Genomic DNA, 21,126 nt, shown 5'->3' on the forward strand with positions numbered 1-21,126 from the left:
GTCATAAAAATGTCGGATAATGATTGAGGAATCCCATGTCCAAATTAAGGCCCTTATCTCTTGTGTCAAATAGAATTATCATTCTTAGTTCAAAAATTTTGATATTCTATATCAAGGAAACAGTACTTAGTAACAACTGAATGCTATGGCCAACACACATAGCCTTTATCTCAGATACCTTTATACATTGAAGCCCATTATGCAGTATAGGGATGTGTGCGACAGCCAACCACTTTCTATGAGAAGGAAAAGCACACTATTGGGCAAACATGCAAATGATATTAGATTTTATTAGCATTTCCTAAACACTTTGGTCAACCCCTGCCTATGTGTATATACAGTTGTGTCCAAAATTATTCAACCCCCACTGAAATTGAGTGTTTTGGCCAGTTTGACATTGCTTTTGATCATTCAGTCATCTTGCTTACATTTACATTAAAGAGGCACTTGTAGGTCAGACAAATATAACATAACAGTTATAATGAAATAACCACAAATGTCTTTTCTGTGCTCACAGCATTATCAGTTTTATTCAACCCCCAAGTGACATTCAATCTTAGTACTTAGTACAGCATCCTTTTACAGTTATAACAGCTTTTAAACGTGAAGCATAGCTTGACACAAGTGTCTTGCAGCGATCTACGGGTATCTTCGCCCATTCTTCATGGGCAAAGGCCTCCAGTTCAGTCACATTCTTAGGCTTGCGCACTGCAACTGCTTTCTTTAAGTCCCACCAGAGGTTCTCAATCGGATTTAAGTCTGGTGACTGCGATGGCCACTCCAAAATGTTCCAGCCTTTCCTCTGCAACCATGCTCTAGTGGACTTGGAGGTATGCTTGGGATCATTGTCCTGTTGAAAGGTCCAACGTCTCCCAAGCCTCAGGTGTGTGACGGACTGCATCACGTTTCCATCCAATATCTCCTGGTACTGAAGAGAATTCATGGTACCTTGCACACGCTGAAGCTTCCCTGTACCTGCAGAAGCAAAACAGCCCCAAAGCATGATTGACCCTCCACCATGCTTCACAGTAGGCAAGGTGTTCTTTTCATCATAGGCCTTGTTCTTCCTCCTCCAAACATAGCGTTGATCCATGGGCCCAAACAGTTCTAATTTTGTTTCATCAGTCCACAGAACACTATCCCACAACTTTTGTGGTTTGTCCACATGGCTTTTGGCATACTGCAGTCGACTCTTCTTATTCTTTGGAGACAGCAAGGGGGTACGCCTGGGAGTTCTGGCACGGAGGCCTTCATTACGCAGTGTGCGTCTTATTGTCTGGGCTGAAACTTCTGTACCCACATCTGACAAATCTTTTCTCAGTTCCTCAGCAGTCACACGGGGACTTCTCTCCACTCTACGCTTCAGGTAGCGCACAGCAGTCGAAGTCAGCATCTTCTTTCTGCCACGACCAGGTAGCGTTTCAACAGTGCCCTTTGCCTTGAATTTGCGAATGATGCTTCCTAAGGTGTCTCTTGGTATGTTTAACATCTTTGCAATCTTCTTATAGCCATTGCCCTTCCTGTGAAGAGAAATCACCTCTTCTCTTGTCTTCCTGGACCATTCTCTTGCCTTCACCATGTTTGTAACCACACCAGTAAATGTCTAGAAGGAGCTGAGTATCACAGTCATTTTAAAGCTGCCTAATTGGTGCTTATTATGCTTGATTGCTGCTCGGTGACATCCACAGGTGTTTTCAATACCTGATGGAAAGCACCTGTATGAACCTCTGTTCTTCAGAGTGGTAGTCTTTAAGGGGTTGAATAATTGTGGCAATGAAGAAACCACATAAGAACCATTTACTACTGTATTACATAAACAATTGATGTCATTTTAGTTGCATTTGGGTAGTTACAACGTCCTTGTAGGATTTGATTCTGAATACAATTCCAAATGTACACTATAGTCCCTAAACCCCTTTACAGCATTGGGGGTTGAATAATTTTGGACACAACTGTAGAAGCAATGCTGTGTTAGGTATATTTTAATAATAAACCTAAAAGTAGTAATTTCCCAGTTGCCACATGACATTATGTAGTGTCACACAATGTGTTCTGCAGCCCCCAGGAGTTTCCTGATTTGTTATTAAGGTTGCTTGTTTGCAACCAGCATGAAGTGGAATCTCAAAACTTTACACACTCTATTCCAACAGAGATCTGGGGAAAAGAAAGGAAGAGACATTACATTGTAAAACATTCCAGCCTAAATATTAACACAACTTTTATGTAAGTTTGGAATAGGGTTCAGAAACTCACATTTTACTTATAATTCTCAGTGATCCCAAAAACCACTAAAGATTGCAGATCCTTCCCCTGTCATGGCTGGAAGTTATTTAGCTGGAAGTTATTTAGCTGTGCCACACTGTAAATGACAATTCTCTCTCAAGAATCCAGATGGGGACCCTACTGCACACCACAAAAGGTACAGCTGGGGTGTAGAAGGCTAGAAGCCACTACGTCTCATCTTCCAGAGCTGTACAAAGCCTGAGGGTGATAAAACTTTCAATCATTTAATCAACCTGGGGACAATGTTGTTTAATAAACTACTTCCATTCAAGACAACGATCTATAACTGACAAAATCAAGGAGACTGGACATGAAGATAGCAAACACAAAGTGGGCAACGAATAAAAATGTATGGAAAAAATTAGAACAAAAGCTACATTGTGGCCCCAAGTGAACAACCAGATTCCTTTTTTAAGATAAAAAGATAAAACCTGATCACTGAAGGCAACAGTTCTGCTTTTGCTCCCAAGCTCTTTTTACATCTAGACTATGTCACAAACTAGAGAAAAACGGTGTCTATGTCAAAACAACAAAGAACAGAATTAGGTGTCTCCTATGTAAAAAGCACAAATATGGAAATAGCTTTAACACTAAAGGGGAACTGAAAACATAAGGAGAGAAATAACTTTGAGAAGAGAAGAAAAAAAGAACGGGGTGGAAGGTTAGAGACAAAAGGAGAAGGTGTCAAGAGAAATAACATTTCTTAGAGAATACAGCTCAGTATGCAGATCAAGAAATGGCAAGGTACAGGAGACAGTGCTAACAATGCTCTACTTGGCTGAATATAGTCCTTAAATGACATAGTACACTTTTGAGAGTAGCATGAAGCAACTGGATGCAGGAAATAGGCTTTCCTATCAATACGTCTTCAGGTCAATTATACAAGACAGATTTTACATATTATGTTTGTGTGTATATATATATATATATATATATATATATATATATATATATACACACACACACACACACACACACACAGTTGTGTTCAAAATAATAGCAATGTGTTGAAAAAAGTGAATAAAGCTCAAAATCCTTCTAATAGCTTTTATTTCCATACACACAAATGCATTGGGAACACTACACATTCTATTCCAAATCAAAACATAAAGAAAAATATATCAAATTTGTGTTGTTCCTCTGAAAAAATTGAAGAAAAGTGAATATTAGACTGTTCAAAAAAATAGCAGTGTTTGTATTCTTCTTTACAAACTCGAACATTCACTATATAAACTGAAAAATGTTTGAAGATTTTGCTTTCCTTTGAATCACTTAATTAATATTTAGTTGTATAAGCACTCTTTCTGAGAACTGCTGTACATCTGTGTTGCATGGAGTCAACCAACTTCTGGCACCTGTGAACAGGTATTCCAATCACTTCCATGGCCACAGGTGTATAAAACCAAACACCTAGGCATTCAGACTTCTTCTACAAACATTTGTCAAAGAATGAGTCGCTCTCAGGAGCTCAGTGAATTCAAGCGTGGTACCATTATTATTATTATACAGTATTTATATAGCGCCAACGGTTTGCTCAGCACTGTACATCATAATGGGAGACAGTACATGAGACAGTACAGTAACAATACAATACACGAGGGGTTTGAGGGCCCTGCTCCTTGGAGCTTACAATCTAGGAGGGAGGGGAGAGTGGTACAGCAGGAAATAGCTGTGGGGGATGGAGGGTTGGGAAGAGCAGAGGAGATCAGTAAATTAGGTGAGGGCGGGGTAGACTTCTCTGAAGAGATGGGTTTTCAGGGTGTGCCTGAAGGTGAGGAGGGAAGGTGACAGGCTGATGGATTGGGGTATTAAGTTCCAGAGGATGGGGGAAGCCCTGGAGAAGTCCTGTAGACGGGCATGGGAGGAGGAGACCAGGGAACTGGAGAGAAGGAAGTCTTGTGAGGAGCGGAGAGTGTGTTTTGAGTGGTAGATGGATATCAGGTCGGTGATATAGTTTGGGGCAGTGTTATGAACAGCTTTGTACGTTAATGTTAATATTTTGAATTTGCGTTGGGCAATCGGAAGCCAGTGGAAGGATTGGCAGAGGGGGGTGGCGGATACAGAGCGGTTGGTAAGGTGCATGAGTCTGGCCGCAGAATTCAGGATAGACTGAAGCGGGGATAGCCTGTGTTGGGGTAGGCCGGTGAGGAGGGAGTTGCAATAGTCGAGGAGGGAGTTGCAATAGTCAAGTCGGGAGATAAGAGAGTGAATGAGTTGCTTTGTAGTTTCTGGAGTTAGGAACGTGCGTATTTTGGAGATGTTGCGGAGGTGGAGTCTGCATGAATTTGTCAGTGATTGGATCTGGGGCTGGAAAGACAGATTGGAGTCTAGAATGACACCTAGTACTCTGGATTGCGTGGTGGGGCTGATGGTGGCGCTGTTGGTCGTGATGGAGAGGTCGGGGGGCGTGGGCTGGTGGGAAAACTAGGAGCTCGGTTTTGGCAAGGTTTAATTTGAGGAAGTGGAGTGACATCCAGTCTGATATGTCGTTCAGAAGGCTAGTGATTTGGGCGGAGACTGAAGGAGTGAGGCGAGGGGTAGAGAGATAGATTTGAGTGTCATCAGCATAGAGATGGTAGTTGAAGCCGTGGGAGTGTATCAGTTGGCCAAGGGAGGAGGTATAGATGGCGAAGAGAAGGGGCCCAAGGACAGAGCCTTGGAGGATCCCAACAGAGAGGGGGAGGTGGCAGCGTTATAGGTAACACTGAAGGAGCGTTGGGATAGATAGGAAGAGAGCCAGGAGAGAGCGGAGTCTTTGAGGCCAAAAGAGTATAGTTTGTTGAGGAGGAGGGGGTGGTCGACCGTGTCGAAAGCCGTGGAGAGCTCAGTGAATTCAAGTGTGGTACCATGATAGGTTGCCACCTGTGCAAGTCCATTCGTGAAATTTCCTTGCCTTCTAAATATTCCACGACCAACTGTTACTGGTATTATAACAAAGTGGAAGCAACAGGGAACAACAGCAACTCAGCCACGAAGTGGTAAGCATGTAAAATGAGAGAGCAGGGTCAGCTCATGCCAAAGCACAGAAGTCGCCAACTGTCTCCAAAGTCAAAAGCTAAAGACCTCCAAACTGCATGTGGCCTTCAGATTAGCACAATACCAGTGTGTAGAGAGCTTCATGGAATGGGTTTCCATGGCCGAGTAGCTGCATCCAAGCCTTACATCCCCAAGTGCAATGCAAAGCGTCGGATGCAGTGGTGTAAAGCACGCCACCACTGGACTCTAGAGCAGTTTTGCAGTGTTTTCTGGACTGAGGAATCACACTTCTCTGGCTGGCAACCCAATGGACGTGTCTGGGTTTGGCAGATGCCAGGAGAATGGTACTTGCCTGACTGCATTGTGCCAAGTGTAAAGTTTGGTGGAGGGGGGACTATGGTGTGGAGTTGTTTTTCAGGGGTTGGGCTTGGCCCCTTAGTTCCAGTGAAGGAAACTCTTAAGGCGTCAGCATAAGAAGACATTTTGAACAATTTAATTCTCTCAACTTTGTGGGAACAGATTGGGGATGGCCCCTTCCTGTTCCAACATGCACCAGTGCACAAAGTAAAGTCCATAAAGACATAGAGGAGCGAGTTTGGGTTGGAGGAACTTGACTGGCCTGCAGAAAGTCCTGACCTCAACCCTACAGAACACCTTTGGGATGAATCAGAATGGAGACTGCGTGCCAGGCATTCTCATCTGTCATCAGTGCCTGACCTCACAAATGTGCTTCTGGACAAATGGTCAAACATTCCCACAGACACACTCCTAAACCTTGTGCACAGCCTTCCCAGAAGAGCTGAAGCTGTTACAGCTGCAATGGGTGGCCCAACTCAAAATTGAACCCTATGGACTAAGACTGGGAAGCCATTAAAGTTCATGTGCATGTAAAGGCAGGCGATCCAAAACTTTTGGCATTATAGTGTATATATACATATAGCAGGTAAAATGAGTATTGAACGTGTCACCATTTTTTCTCGGTAAATATTTTTCTACAGATGATATTGAATATGAAATTTTCACCACATGTTGGTAACAAACCATGCAATACAGACGTACATACAAAGAAACCAAAACAAATATGTTCAGAAATTAAGTTATGTGTAATAAAATGGAATGACACAGGTAAAAAGGTTTGAACACGCTAACTGAAATGTATTTAATACTTCGTACAAAATCCTTTGTTGGTAATGACAGCTTCAAGATGTATGTATGGAGAAACTAGTGGCATGCAATGCTCAGGTTTGATTGTGGTCTATTCTTCCACACAGTCAGTCTTCAAATATTGAAGGTTCTGTGGGCCTCTTCTATGAACTCTGATCTTTAGTTCTTTCCATAGATTTTCTATTAGATTCAAGCCAGGTGATTGATTGGGACATTCTAGCAGCTTTATTTTCTTTCTTTGAAACCAATTGAGAGTTTCCTTGGCTTTGTGTTTGGGATCATTGTCTTGCTGAAATGTCCACCCTCATTTCATCTTCATCATCCTGGTAGATGGCAGCAGATTTTTTATCAACAATGGTACATTTTTCCAATCATCTTTCCTTCAATGACATGAAGTTTGCCATTCCCGTATGCTGAAAAACAGCCCCACATCATGATGTTCCCAACAAACTTCACTGTTGGTATGGTGTTTTTGGGGTGTTGTGCAGTGCCATTTGACCTCCAAACATGGTGTTCATTATGGCATCCAAAAAGCTCAATTTTGGTCTCATCTGACCAGACTATATTCTCCCAGTATTTCACAGGCTTGTCTAAATGTTGTGCAGCAAACTTTAAACGAGCTTCAACATGTTTTTTATTCAGCAGTGTCTTGCGTGGTGTGCATGCATACAGGCCATGGCGGTTGAGTGCATTACTTATTGTTTTCTGTGAAACAAATTGTACCTGATAATTCCAGGTCTTTCTGGAGCTCTCCACAAGTGGTCCTTGACTCTTGGACAATTCTTCTGAAAATTCTTTTCACTCCTGTCAGAAATCTTGCAAGAAGCACCTGGTTGTGGCCAGTTAATGGTGAAATGATGTTCTTTCCACTTCTGGATTATGGCCCCAACAGTGCTCACTGGAACATTCAGAAGTTTATAAATCCTCCTGTAACCAATGCCATCAGTATGTTTTGCAACAATAAGGGTGCAAAGGTCTTGAGAGAGCTCTTTGCTGTTACCCATCATCAGTGTGACACCTTGGTATTGAGACACTTTTGTATAGGCCATCAGTTGAAACTGAACCGGCTGATACTAATTTGCACTGACAAGGGGCAGGATTGCTTTCTAATTACTGATAGATTTCAGCTGGTGTCTTGGCTTTCCATGCCTTTTTGCACCTCCCTTTCTTCATTCTTTTTCCCTGTGTCATTCTACATAACATTCCATACCACACTATAGATTGACAAATATGTCAAAATATGCAGGCACAAAAAGTACAGTGATGGGTGTGATTGATAACCATAGCACTCAACATTGTAAGTATAGGTGTTCCTGAAAGCTCAGTGGAAAAGCCAAACTTAGCAGCAAAGGACATGCTGTTTATTTCTGGAGGTCGGGTCAAACTATCCACCATCAATCATGCCTAGCCAAATCATTTTCCTTGCTATTGGCTGCAACAGCTAAGCAACCAGGCTATGTCCACTATTTGTGCACTGGTGCTTCAATAATAATTACAAAGTCAAAGGACAATGGAAAATTTAAGTGACAGGTGCATTTCAAGACATTTTCCTGAAAGAATTTGAAGAGTTCATGACAAATACAGATAAGACATCAGGCTACTTGGAAAGGGGGGGGGGATCTGTTCTGTACTGCACTACAATATAATGAATTTATAGATAAAGTGATACTAAAGCTAAAAACTTTTTTTCTACCTTAATGCATTGCTTGCATTAAAGAGGAACTGCAGCCAAGGATGCCTTATCTAAAAAAAAATATATCATTATGCAGTTTAGACAGAGATAAGCCTATTTAGCAATTAGTGTTATTGTAATGCTTACATTTTCCAGACCTTTTTTATACCCCACGCTTTTTCTGGAAGCAGCCATGAGCAACTGAAGCCTAGCTACACTATTCTGGCAGTACACTGTCACTCTGCCTTGCCGGCCCATTGAAATCTCGCATACGTGCAGGAAACAGGCTCTTAGACGTGCATGGGCTGGAAAGGGGCTCCCAGCTATGCATGTGCAGTAAACACTGCAATCCCCGCACGTCTCCTCCTATGTTTGCCCTCATCTGGCCCCCTCCAGCCCTCTTTGGCGCTCCTCTGCCTTCCCACATCCCTCCTCCAGTCTCCCCACCCCCATTCATCCAGCAGCAAACTCTCATGAGAGTGAAAAAGCAAAAAAAAAAAAAAAGCAGTGACTCCTGGGATACGGGACGATTCTATCCCAGGTGCCAGCGTGAATGCAGCAAACCACGTCACTCGCCTAGGCAAATGACAAGCTGTCAAGGCAGAAGTGAATAATATAAGGTATTTTCAATGATGGCACATCAGGGGCAGAAGATTTCATGTACAGAAAGTTAAAAAATGACTGAAGGTCCACTTTAAGGTAAAAAAACGTTCTTAGTTTCCATATGTTTCCCCTTCCCTGTGTGAAGGGGAAGAGAGGAGAGAAGAGATCAGCGCTGTGCGTGGCTGCATCTTTTCTCCCATTGCTTCCTCTTCACACAGGGACTCGAGCAGCAGCAGATGCCAAAGGATCTTGCTTCTGTCAATCAAATGCGGTGAAGAGGAAGTGGGGGGATGGTGCTAAGTCTCGCTGTGTGTGTCTATAGAGTGCGGCTCCAAAGACACACAAATCAGAAGCAAGCATGCAGCATGTGTCCCCAGAGCAAACAGCTTGCTATGGGGACACACAAAGAAGAGGAGCCAGGATTGCTGGCTGGGGACCCTAGAAAAGCAGGATCGGACCTACTCTGTGCAATACCACTTCACAGAGCAGGTGAGTATAACATGTTTGTTATTTTAATTTTTTTTTTTAAATCAGCCTTTAGTAACACTTTAAGTAAAAATTCCTATTATCTTAATTGTACAGTACACCACTTGTATTTTTAGATCATAGGACATATCCAAGCAATATCACTCCTGACAAAGTTACTATAACAAAGAGAATTGGGTGGAGTTGGGATCCTGTGAAGTCATCATGTACTTAGAGACTGCACGTGCATACCTGGAAGGAGGAAGCGGTGTGGATATCTCTATGGATGATCATGCTGTCCTGTTTGTACTGGGAAATAGCACAATTTCATGTGAGTGTGATTTTATGTACTCACTTTTAGCTTGTATAAAGATGTATTGGGCATTGATTTTCTGCATGCCCTCTTGTATGACGCCCTGAAGTTGAACTGAAAACTGAATAGTGGTATACACTGACATATATGGGTGGAGGGTTAACATATGCCAGTTCCTTATTCAATTAAGGAGTATGCATTATAAGGAGAACAGATTACCACAAGGAGATTCTTGGGAGAGGACCAGTGTTTGAATGCGGTGATCACCATGTGATCTTTTGGAATCGTCTGTGTTTGGGGACATTGGTTGGATCACATTCCTTCATATTTTTAAATTTTGTTTTTACTTTAATTCTTTACTGAAGCACTTTATAATGGTTTTGTTGGACTGTGAATGTTGATGTAATGGTTTTGTTGGACTGTGAATGTTGTTGATGTACTTTAATTGTGGAATGCACTTTATTTAATTATTATATTTATTACTGTTAAATAATTTTTTTTTATTTTTATTTTTAAAGATGTTTATAGTATAGAATCCATATATTGTTAGCAAGCGGAAGATTTCGCCATGAGGTATCCAGGCATCGGGCTGCTGAGAACTTTGCTGCCAGTGGTGGCAGGACCTGTGGCTCATTGACGCTAAAATGTAAAATTCCCCCAAGGAAAGATTGATCCATATGGGATTATTGGGAGACCTACGGAAGGAGATACCCGGTATGATACATGAACATAATTTAAAGATTTTCCCAGGTAGATTCATAACCTCTATTCTCTCCCCTCCAGGGGTTATTTTCCTATAGTGGAGATTAGTCAGTGACTCATAGGAAGTGGCTTCAACTGCCTCCAGTCCCATGTGAAATTTGGGGGAAAAATGCCAATGAAGGTAAATTAGTTGAGAAGCAAAATAATATCCTTGTAAATCCAGAGGTGCCAAACCTCCCAAATCTAAAGGTAAATTTAAAGTTGCCAAGGACTGTCTGGGAGCATGAGAACCCCACAGGAAAGTCATCAATACCTAATCACAATGGCTTGGAAAATGCGTTGGGGGATAAACATAGGGGAATTGGACAATATATATACAAATTTAGGGAGGAAAATAGATTTAAATAAATTATTATGCCCCATCAGAGTGAGGGGTAAAGCTTGCCATCGACTGAATTTGTCCTTAAAACGCCTCCAGGACCGGAAGCACATTGTTATGAATGAATTTAGAGACTGGTAATTGTACCATTACCTCCAGATACCCGGAAGGAGGTAACCAGCGTTATGGGACATGGCCCCTTAGTGCCAGGGATATTATCAATATGGAATAGGGAGGATTTAGACCAATTGATAAAAAACCCGGAAAAATATCCAGACTCCTGTATTACCTAAAAGCCAGCAGTTAGAGAAGAACCAGAGTCCTGCAGGTATAACATGTCATCCGCATAGAGAGCCACGCATTCTTCCAATTGACCTATACTCAAACTCTAACAACCTCCCTTAATTTCGCAGCCAGTGGCTCAATGGCCAGTGCGAACAGGAGCAGTGATAGAAGGCACCCCTGTCTGTTCCCCCTATATACAGGAAACGAGTCAGAGATAATGCCTTTAATACAGATACAGTGGGGCAAAAAAGTATTTAGTCAGCCACCAATTGTGCAAGTTCTCCCACTTAAAAAGATGAGAGAGGCCTGTAACTGGCATCATAGGTAGACCTCAACTATGAGAGACAAAATGAGAAAAAAAAGCCAGACAATCACATTGGTTGATTTGGAAAGAATTTATTTGCAAATTATGGTGGAAAATAAGTATTTGGTCACCTACAAACAAACAAGATTTCTGGCTCTCACAGACCTGTACATTCTTCTTTAAGAGGCTCCTCTGTCCTGCACTCATTACCTGTATCAATGGCACCTGTTTGAACTTGTTATCAGTATAAAAGACGCCTGTCCACAACCTCAAACAGTCACACTCCAAACTCCACTATGGTGAAGACCAAAGAGCTGTCAAAAGACACCAGAAACAAAATTGTAGACCTGCACCAGACTGGGAAGAATTTGCAATAAGCAAGCAGCTTGGTGTGAACAAATCAACTGTGGGAGCAATAATTAGAAAATGGAAGACATACTTGCACAATTGGTGGCTGACTAAATACTTTTTTGCCCCACTGTATGTACCACAGGGTCTGAGTTCAAACCTCCGCACGTACAGTGTCAATTCTCGATAAAGTTTTGTGAGTCTCATAATAACAAGAGTACTTTCTAACATCCGGATGTTTGAATCTCAAAATGTCCTGAAAACCATGTGTACACAACCAGGGGCGGACTGACCATCTGGAAACTCGGGCACTGCCCGAGGGCCCGGGGTCAGTAGGGAGCCCCATGAGATGCCCCTGGTACCTTTTTCATAGGCTTTTTTGAGTTTTGGCAAGGACACAGGGGCCCCATGATCCCCTATTGCCCGGGGGCCCCATGAGTTGTCAGTCTGCCCCTGTACACAACCATAGCGCAAAAGGGGTGGGAAAATTCGGGAACTCCCCCCTACAATCAAGAAAGGGATCCAACACTGCATTAAAGTCTCCTCAATAAATGACAAACTGGCTATATGGGTCAGTTTTAATAGTTTGCACTGATATACAGTGGGGATCGAAAGTTTAGGTACCCCAGCTAAAAATTTGTGTTAATGTGCATAAAAAAGCCAAGGAAAGATGGAAAAATCTCCAAAAGGCATCAAATTACAGATTAGACATTCTTATGTCAACAAAAGTTAGATTTTATTTCCATCACTTACACTTTCAAAATAACAGAAAACAAAAAAAAGCGTCTGCAAAAGTTTGGGCACCCTGCAGAGTTAATATCTTGTACTGCCCACTTTGGTAAGTATCACAGCTTGTAAACGCTTTTTGTAGCCAGCCAAGAGTCTTTCAATTCTTGTTTGAGGTATCTTTGCCCATTCTTCCTTACAAAAGTCTTCCAGTTCTTTGAGATTTCTGGGCTGTCTGTCACGCACTGCTCTTTTAAGGTCTATCCATAGATTTTCAATTATGTTGAGGTCAGGAGATTGTGAAGGCCATGGCAAAACCTTCGGTTTATGCCTCTTGATGTAATCCCCCGTGGATTTCGAGGTGTGTTTAGGATCATTATCCATTTGTAGAAGCCATCCTCTCTTTAACTTCAGCTTTTTCACAGATGGCATCAAGTTACCATCCAAAATTTGCTGAAATTTTATTGGACCCATTTTTCCTTCTACTCGTGAGATGTTCCCTGTGCCACTGGCTGCAACACAACCCCAAAGCATGATTGATTTTACCCCATGCTTAACAGTTGGACAGAGGTTCTTTTCATTAAATTCTGTGCCCCTTCTTCTCCAAACGTACCTTTGCTCATTCCGGCCAAAAAGTTCAATTTTAACCTCATCGGTCCACAGAACTTGTTTCCAAAATGCATCAGACTTGTCTATATGTTCATTTGCAAAGTTCAAACGATGATTTTTGTGGTGAGGACGTAGAAGAGGTTTTCTTCTGATGACTCTTCCATGAAGACCATATTTGTACAAGTATCTCTTTATAGTGGAATAGTGTACCACAACTCCAGTGTCTGCCAGATCTTTCTGGAGGGATCGTGCAGTCAAACGTGGGTTTTGAATTGTTTTTTTCACAATCCTGCGAGCTGTTCTGTCTGATATTTTTCTTGGTCTTCCAGATCTTGCTTTAACTTCCACTGTTCCTGATCAGTGCCATTTCTTAATTACATTCCGAACAGAGGATACTGACATCTGAAAACGCTTTGCTATCTTCCTATAGCCTTCTCCAGCTTTGTGAGCGTCAACTATTTTCAGTTTCAGTTTTCTAGACAACTGCTTAGAAGAACCCATGGTGCTGATTGTTGGGGCAAGGTCAGATGAGTCTGGGCATTTAAAACCTTTGAGATTGACATCATCTGGTCTTCCCAGACGATGACTGAGAACAATCCATGACACTGGCAGGTCTCAGCTTTGCAAAGGGGGCAGTGCATGCTATAAATTCTGCAGGGTGCCCAAACTTTTGCAGATGCCATTTTTTTGTTTTCTGTTATTTTGAAAGTGTAAATGATGGAAATAAAATCTAACTTTTGTTGACATATTATAAGAATGTCTAATCTGTAATTTGATGCCTTTTGGAGATTTTTCCATCTTTCCTTGGCTTCTTTATCACATTAATACAAATTTTTTAGCTGGGGTGCCCAAACTTTCGATCTCCACTGTAGGTAACGCCTTTGTTACTAAAGTAGACACTCCTCCGCCGTAAAAGGAATACGTGGCATGGTAGGAACCAGCAATATTTGCTCTCTTCAGAGATAGAACCCTAGATCCCTGCAAATGTGTTTCCTGAAGGAAAACAATATGTGGTTTATATTTCTTGAGATAATTAAACACAAGGGAACATTTAAATTTGAAATTAAGGCCCCGGACATTCCATAGCATCAATTTTAAAATTAGCGCCATCTTAAGTCAGCCAAAAAGAATCTATACATTGCACAGAGATCAAGGGTTTCAAGACACCTACAACCACCAAATAATACAACACAGAAGGGAATATACAAAAGCAGAAGGGGAGAGCCCCCAGCATAGTATACACATTCTTAGGACCCATGAAGAAAATTAAACTAACACCAAAGACCCACCCACCCTGCACCCAGCCCCAACATGCCAAGTGCTTTGTACCCATAACAAGAAAACAGTAAGCAGGAGAGGTGGTGAGATCCCAGAAGGGACCCCACAGTCCCCGACAGTCCAGATAACAAGAGTTTATAGTTTCCAAATGCCTCAAACACAAAATACTGGGGAGGAGAAAAATGCACTGTAAATGCATAAAAATCAAACAATCTGAAATTCAAAAAAAATCAAACAATGTGCAGCAGGTCCAAAGTATCCAGGTTCAAACTTCCCAGCCATAAAACTAAAGCTGTACCAGAGAAGCAAGATGAAAAATAGCATAATGGGGGCCTAGGAGAGTGCCCTGCCTTTGGACTACCTCTTGTATCCAGCCACTGAGAGTCCTCAGTAGGTGTGTTGAATAAATGCACTTTGCCCCGATCCACCACCCTCAATTTAGCCAGGTAAATTAGATTTTGATCATAAAGTCGTTTCCTCACATGTAGAAAGTAGCCACAGAGGAATCAGGACACAAGGAAATACGGTTGCCATTATACATCAACTCAGGATTTGCCCATGCAGCTCGAAGAATATTTTCCCGGTCATGGAAACAATCGTGCAATCGTGGGGTGAAAAATCGCCCCTGCTGGCAGGGCCTGGACAAGAATACGATGGGCCCTTTCAATGGAAAACAACTGGGAAAAGGTAGCGGGATCCATGTTATCCCTGAGCCATTTCTCCAGGAAATTCTCGAATGTTCTGCCCTCTGCCCCCTCCTGGAAAGCCCACAAGCCTGATGTTATTCTGACGCTGTCTATCCTCCATCTTCACAGAGTGCTCGGGAAAGGCTTTCCAGGAGATCTGGGCCGCAGTCTGCAATGGTTGGACACAGTCCTCCAATCAAATAATAAAACAAAAAGTAAAAGAAGAAAAAGGAAAAGAAAAATAATACAGCAAAAAAAAATACAGAAAAAATAAATAAAATAGAAAGTATGAGAAAAATCAAGAACAAGCAAGAAACGAAGGAAATTACGGAAAAAAAGAAAATTAAATAGAATTAAACAGAAATTATAAGGATAGAAAGGAAAAGAGATGTAGAAACGGAAAGAAGAATGCGGACAAATAGACAAAAAGGTGAAGTAGGAGAAGAAAAGAGAAGTATCTACAAAGTTCAGTCTTGAATGCACTTTAACACATCATCTCTCATCAAGGAAGCAGGTGAAAGATAAATTAGAGTTAAGGCCCCCAGGCTGTAAGTATTAAGAGTATAAATCCAGTACACCTCCATGCGTAGGCGGAGACAATTGCGGTCATCCCCTTGTGTAAGATGGTCAACATGCTCAATTACCATGCCCCTCAGTTCATGAACCTGATATTTTTTCTGTAACAAAATGTACTGCCACAGGTTATTATGTCGCTCCTGTCTCTGGAACCTCCAGTTAAAGGGGCCAATCATCTTACCTACATATACACAAGCACATGGACATTTTAAGATGTACACACAATATTCGTTGTTGCAATTGAGATAATTCTGTATTCAGTAAAACCTGCCGATATGCGGATGTGTCAAATTTTCACTGCAAATCATGGAACTGCAGACAATACAGTTGTGACATTTGTAACAACCCTGTCTCTGTGATAGCCTGGAGGCAGGTTTGGCACATTTAGGTCTAGGGTCCGCCTGGACCAGAAAGTCTCTCAGGGACCTTCCTCGTTTATGAACCAATAATGGTGGGTTCTTCAAACTTGTCGCCAGGGTGTCATCAGCTTTAAGAATAAGGAGGTTACGTGAGGCTATACCTCTAATATGGACAAATTCACAATTCAACTTGTGTATGAACAGTGGTCTATCCCAAGTCCTTGAGGTTCTACAACAATCTGTGGTGGCTCTAGTCAGGGCCTGGTCAAGTGTGGGACTGTTTAGGAGGTGCCTGAGATGTGCACTCCGGTAATGGAGCAAGGTATTTCTTTATGTTGGTTTCGTGAAGACTGTAATGTTAAGTAACCCATTATCATTGATCATCACATTAACGTAAGTGATGCTGCAAGTGTTTATCCTGGGATTAAAAGCTATACCAGGGAAAATCCCACTCAATCAACAAATGAAAAGAAATCAGGTTCACCACCTTCCCAAATCAGGAAAATATCATCAATGTATATTAACCAACATCTTGCATGGTCAGAGAAGATGGTGTCACACTCTTCCATGTATCCTACAACCAGATTAACAAATAAGTGGGCTACACAGCTGCCCATGGCTGTGCCTCGTATTTGGGCATATTTTGTTCTCTCAAATGCATAAAAATTATGCTCCAAAACAAAATGTAAACATTCAAACAGATAATGGATTGGAAGACTCAAGGCAGTTGATTTGGCTTAGAAAAGTTTAACCACTGTTAGACCAGCTACGTTAGGTATGCTTGTATATAAGGATGAAATATTAATGACTGCTAATCACCAGTTGGTATCAAACGTCGAGAATCTCCCAAGTTTATCGAGAAAATTACATGTTTCTCTGACGTGCTGGCAAACTTTTCACCAGAGGTGATGAAAGTCAAGCCATTGTGCCTGGGGCTGGGTAACTGAGCCAGATCCGTACACAATGGGGATGAATTTGAGGAGGTTGGTACCCTTATGGATTTTGGGTAACCAATAAATTACCAGTAGTCTTGGATTTTGTCCATCAGAAACTCGGCTGTATGCATGGAGATCCATCCATTCGAGCGGCCAATGTTGATCGAAGAGTTCAAGTCATTTTTGACATTGTGTCTGGTATTGCCAGTCAACCACAAATAAACTCTACCCTCCTGGTAATCAAGGTTCACCTGTTTAAGCTTATCACATTTGGATTGTCGCTGGTGCGCAGTATATGCAACAATCTCTTTATCAATATCTTGTAAAGAACGCATTTTACTTGCCTTTGTCCTGTAGTGAAAGTTCGAGAGCAGTCAGTTTATGGTTGACCTGGCAAAACTTGACCATTACCTCCTCTATGACCAGAAGCATGTAATTCAGTGAGTTCTGGGTAGATATTTCACACGTCTTGCAAAACTCGAGTTTGTGTAAGCCTATCATTGGTTGATTTTTAATTCGAAAACCCCTTGGGATTTTTCTTTCTCTGTAATATTTGGACAAGGTTTGTCCATGTAATTCGAGATCAAGCTGTCACTTCTTGAGACTTTTAATGTCTCTCAATCATTTGAGCGTCAGATCCAAAAGCCTCGTCAGTGTCCGGTGGAAAGAGGATTGCCTCAATCCCCTTCTGGCTATACACGCTTCTGGAGAATTTTTCACCTTGAGATGTAGTTGTTCCACCAAATGCCATTTGGTTGCAGAATGAAAATCAGGATCAAACTGATCAGTGAATGTGGTGCCCCAACGTTCTCCAGGTTACACCAGGATTAATGACCCCTTTTATAATAATAGGCAGCTGTCAGGGGTGCCGTTCAGGGAAGCCAAAATACAGATACAACTGCAGTTTTCCCAACGAATACGTTCCTGCAGATGGCTGTTTAGTAGTGTTGTGTGCTACAGTGACTATGGGCTGGGAACCACCAATAATTCAAGAGGAAGAATGTCACCAGCACACCAAGAAGTCCTCAGAAGGGTCCAAAGCTTTATTTAGTGGTCACATATTATGTACAGCGGCAACATTTCAGGTCCTCACAGGGCCCCTTCGTCAGCCAGGTGACAAAGTGCACAAGAAAACAAAGTTTCAAGTTTCAACTCAAACAAAAAACTCAGGTGACAGCTTAAAGCACTTTGTGGCTAAAGCTTGCTTTAGCCTTGGTCTGAACATCCACCTGGCAGAACATAGGACAAGGTTGTGGCCTTGCAGATCTGGGAAAAGCTGAAAAGCACAAAGATACCAGCTGCCCTGTTGAAAGGACTCTAACAGGGAAAGGAGAAACTCTGTCCCAAAGGGCGTATGCTCTTTGAGTTGCCTGATCCAACCAGCAATAGTGGAATTAGAAGCAGGATACCCTCTAATAACATCCACATGCAGGACAAAAGAGGGACTCGGGCTTGCGAATAGATGCTGATGCTTGCAGGTAGCTGACCCTGACAGTGCTGACCACATCTAAGCATGTAGAGTAACTTGTCATGTTTTGGGGCAGGATAAAGGGAAGAAAAATGTCCTCACTGAAGTGAAAAGGAGAGACAACCTTGGGCAGAAAGTAAAGTTTTGGTCTCAAAACCTCTTTGATCTTGTGTAAGTTCTCTTTACAGGAAAGAGTTGCCCACTGAAAACAGATGTAAGGGCTACCAGGAAAGCAACCTTACAGGTAGAGATGGGAAGTCCAGGAAAAAACCCAAATAAATTAGAAAAAAAAAAAAAAAAAGATTCTTTTTTTTCTAAAGTATTTTTTTTTTTCTGGAAAAAAAAAAGAAAAAAGGAAAGAAAGATGCAATGATGAATAATATATCTATGACATGGCATTCAAACTATATAACATGAAGATGTTAATGATTGATTTCTGAGACTTTATATAAAATCTTAAATTATTACAAGTTCTTTCAGCTGAAGCCCTGGAATACAATTTAAAGAAATAATGCACTTCTCAATGCAGTTCTCCAGCAAGAGAAATATGCATTTCTGCCACTAAGGGGCACTACAAAGCAAAGGCATCAGTTTTGTTTGCTTGTGGGCTCCATTGTGTACCTCTTACAGTTGGGTGATTGTTGGGATACAGTAGATGAAAATTTCTGTTTAACAAATTTGTTTACCTTATTAAATTTTAAATAATTAGTATTAATGTTTTCCACAGCATAACGTTAACCTATAGGCTGGTCAGCAAATTGTTTTTTCTTTTCCTCCTTTCAGTAAAATGGTGAGACCAACATCTAGAGTTTGGAAACATTTCCACAGTGCAATTTCTGCTGAGAACAAAGCTGCAATTTGCAAATATCATGAGAAGAAATATTATTTTTCCAAATTCTACAAGGATGGCAAAACATACCATGGCATACCAAGAGGTGCCCTAAAGACATTAAAATACTTTATGAAAATAAATAATAAGGACCATAATAAGAGTGCTTTTTCCTCCAGAGTTCTCATTCCAGAAAATTTCTCTTTCTGCTGCTTCTGGACCCTCACAAAGTGTTTCATCACCAGCAGCTCCTTCAAGTATTATTATTATAATACAGGATTTATATAGCACCAACAATTTGCGCAGTGCTTTACAAAATGATTCAGGTAAGGGAGTTTTACAAACTACTGCCTCACAAAAATACACAATAACTTAATTTATAGATAAAATAACACCTGAAAATCAGGAGAAAGCTGATCAGACTTTTGCAAGAGCAATAGAAGTTTCTAGATCAGCATTGTCAATAACTAAAAATGCATATTGGCAGGAAGCTTTTAAACTCCTTGAACACGCTTCTTTTCAACTTGTAAAACTACTCCAACACTGATATTTTTTTTCAATTTTTCCAAAAATTTCCATTTTTTCTGGAAAAAATCTCATAGCTTAAAAATTTCCAGAAATGTAACATCTCTACTTACAAGTGAGGTCTCCCAGCATATTATCTCTAATTCATTTAGAGGGAATTCTCTGAAGTACAGTGAGCCCCAAGTGAGATCCCAAAGCAACACAGGAGGCTGAATTGGGGGATTTACAGTGCCTTTAAAAAGTATTCATACCCCTTGAAATTTTCCACATTTTGTCATGTTACAATCAAAAACATAAATGTATTTTATGTGATACACCAACACAAAGTGACACGTAATTGTGAAGTGGAAGGAAAATGATAAATGGTTTTCAATATTTTTTAGAAATAAATATCTGAAAAGTGTGGCGTGCATTTGTATTCAGCCCCCCTGAGTCAATACTTTGTAGAACCACCTTTTCCTGCAATTCCAGCTGCAAGTCTTTTTTGGGGATGTCTCTACCTGCTTTGCATATCTAGAGAGGGAAATTTTTGCCCATTCTTCTTTGCAAAATAGCTCAAGATCTGTCAGATTGGATGGAGAGCGTCTGTGAACAGCAATTTTCAAGTTTTCCCACAGATTCTTAATTGGATTTAGGTCTGGACTTTGACTGGGCCATTCTAACACATGAATATACTTTGATCTAAACCATTCCATTGTAGCTCTGGCTGTATGTTTAGGATCGTTGTCCTGCTGGAAGGAGAACCTCCGCCCCAGTCTCAAGTCTTTTGCAGACTCTAACAGGTTTTCTTCTAAGATTGCCTGTATTTGGCTCTATCTATCTTCCCATCAACTCTGACCAGCTTCCCTGTCCCTGCTGAAGAAAAGCATCCCCACAACATGATGCTGCCACCACCATGTTTCACGGTGGGGAAGGTGTGTTCAGGGTGATGTACAGTGTTAGTTTTCCGCCACACATAACGTTTTGCTTTTAGTCAAAAAAGTTCAATTTTGGTTTCTTCCGACCATAGCACCTTCTTCCACATGTTTGCTGTGTTCCCCACATGGCTTCTCACAAACTGCAAATGGGACTTCTTATGGCTTTCAACCATGGCTTTCTTCTTGCCACTCTTCCATAAAGGCCAGATTTGTGGAGTGTACGATTAATAGTTGTCCTGTGGAAAGATTCTCTCACCTGAGCTGTGCATCTCTGCAGCTCCTCCAGAGTTACCATGGGCCTCTTGGCTGCTTCTCTAATTAATGCTCTCCTTGCCCGGCCTGTCAGTTTAGGTGGACCGCCATGTCTTGGTAAGTTTGCAGTTATGCCATACTCTTTCCATTTTGGGATGATAGATTGATATAACCTAACCCTGCTTTAAACTTCTCCACAACTTTATCCGTGAGCTGTCTGGTGTGTTCCTTGGCCTTCAGGATGCTGTTTGTTCACTAATGTTCTCTAACAAACCTCTGATGGCTTCACAGAATAGCTGTATTTATACTGAGATTACATTACACACAGGTGGAGTCTATTTAATAATTAGGTGACTTCTGAAGGCAATTGGTTCTACTAGATTTTAGTTAGGGGTATCAGAGTAAAGGGGGCTGAATACAAATGCAAATGCACACCACACTTTTCAGATATTTATTTGTAAAAAAATGTTGA

At 41.4% G+C, this 21,126-nt stretch overlaps 1 protein-coding gene across 1 annotated transcript in view; it reads right to left on the reverse strand.

Moving 5' to 3' along the window:
* LARS2 (leucyl-tRNA synthetase 2, mitochondrial) overlaps positions 1 to 21,126 on the reverse strand; it is a 269,656-nt gene that overhangs the window by 38,447 nt on the left and 210,083 nt on the right. The gene's annotated exons all lie outside the window — the stretch shown is intronic.

This window comes from Staurois parvus, unplaced genomic scaffold (assembly GCF_062004578.1).
Source record: "Staurois parvus isolate SC_StPar_1 unplaced genomic scaffold, SC_StPar_1.0 ptg000020l, whole genome shotgun sequence".
Classification (NCBI taxonomy): Eukaryota; Metazoa; Chordata; class Amphibia; order Anura; family Ranidae; genus Staurois; species Staurois parvus.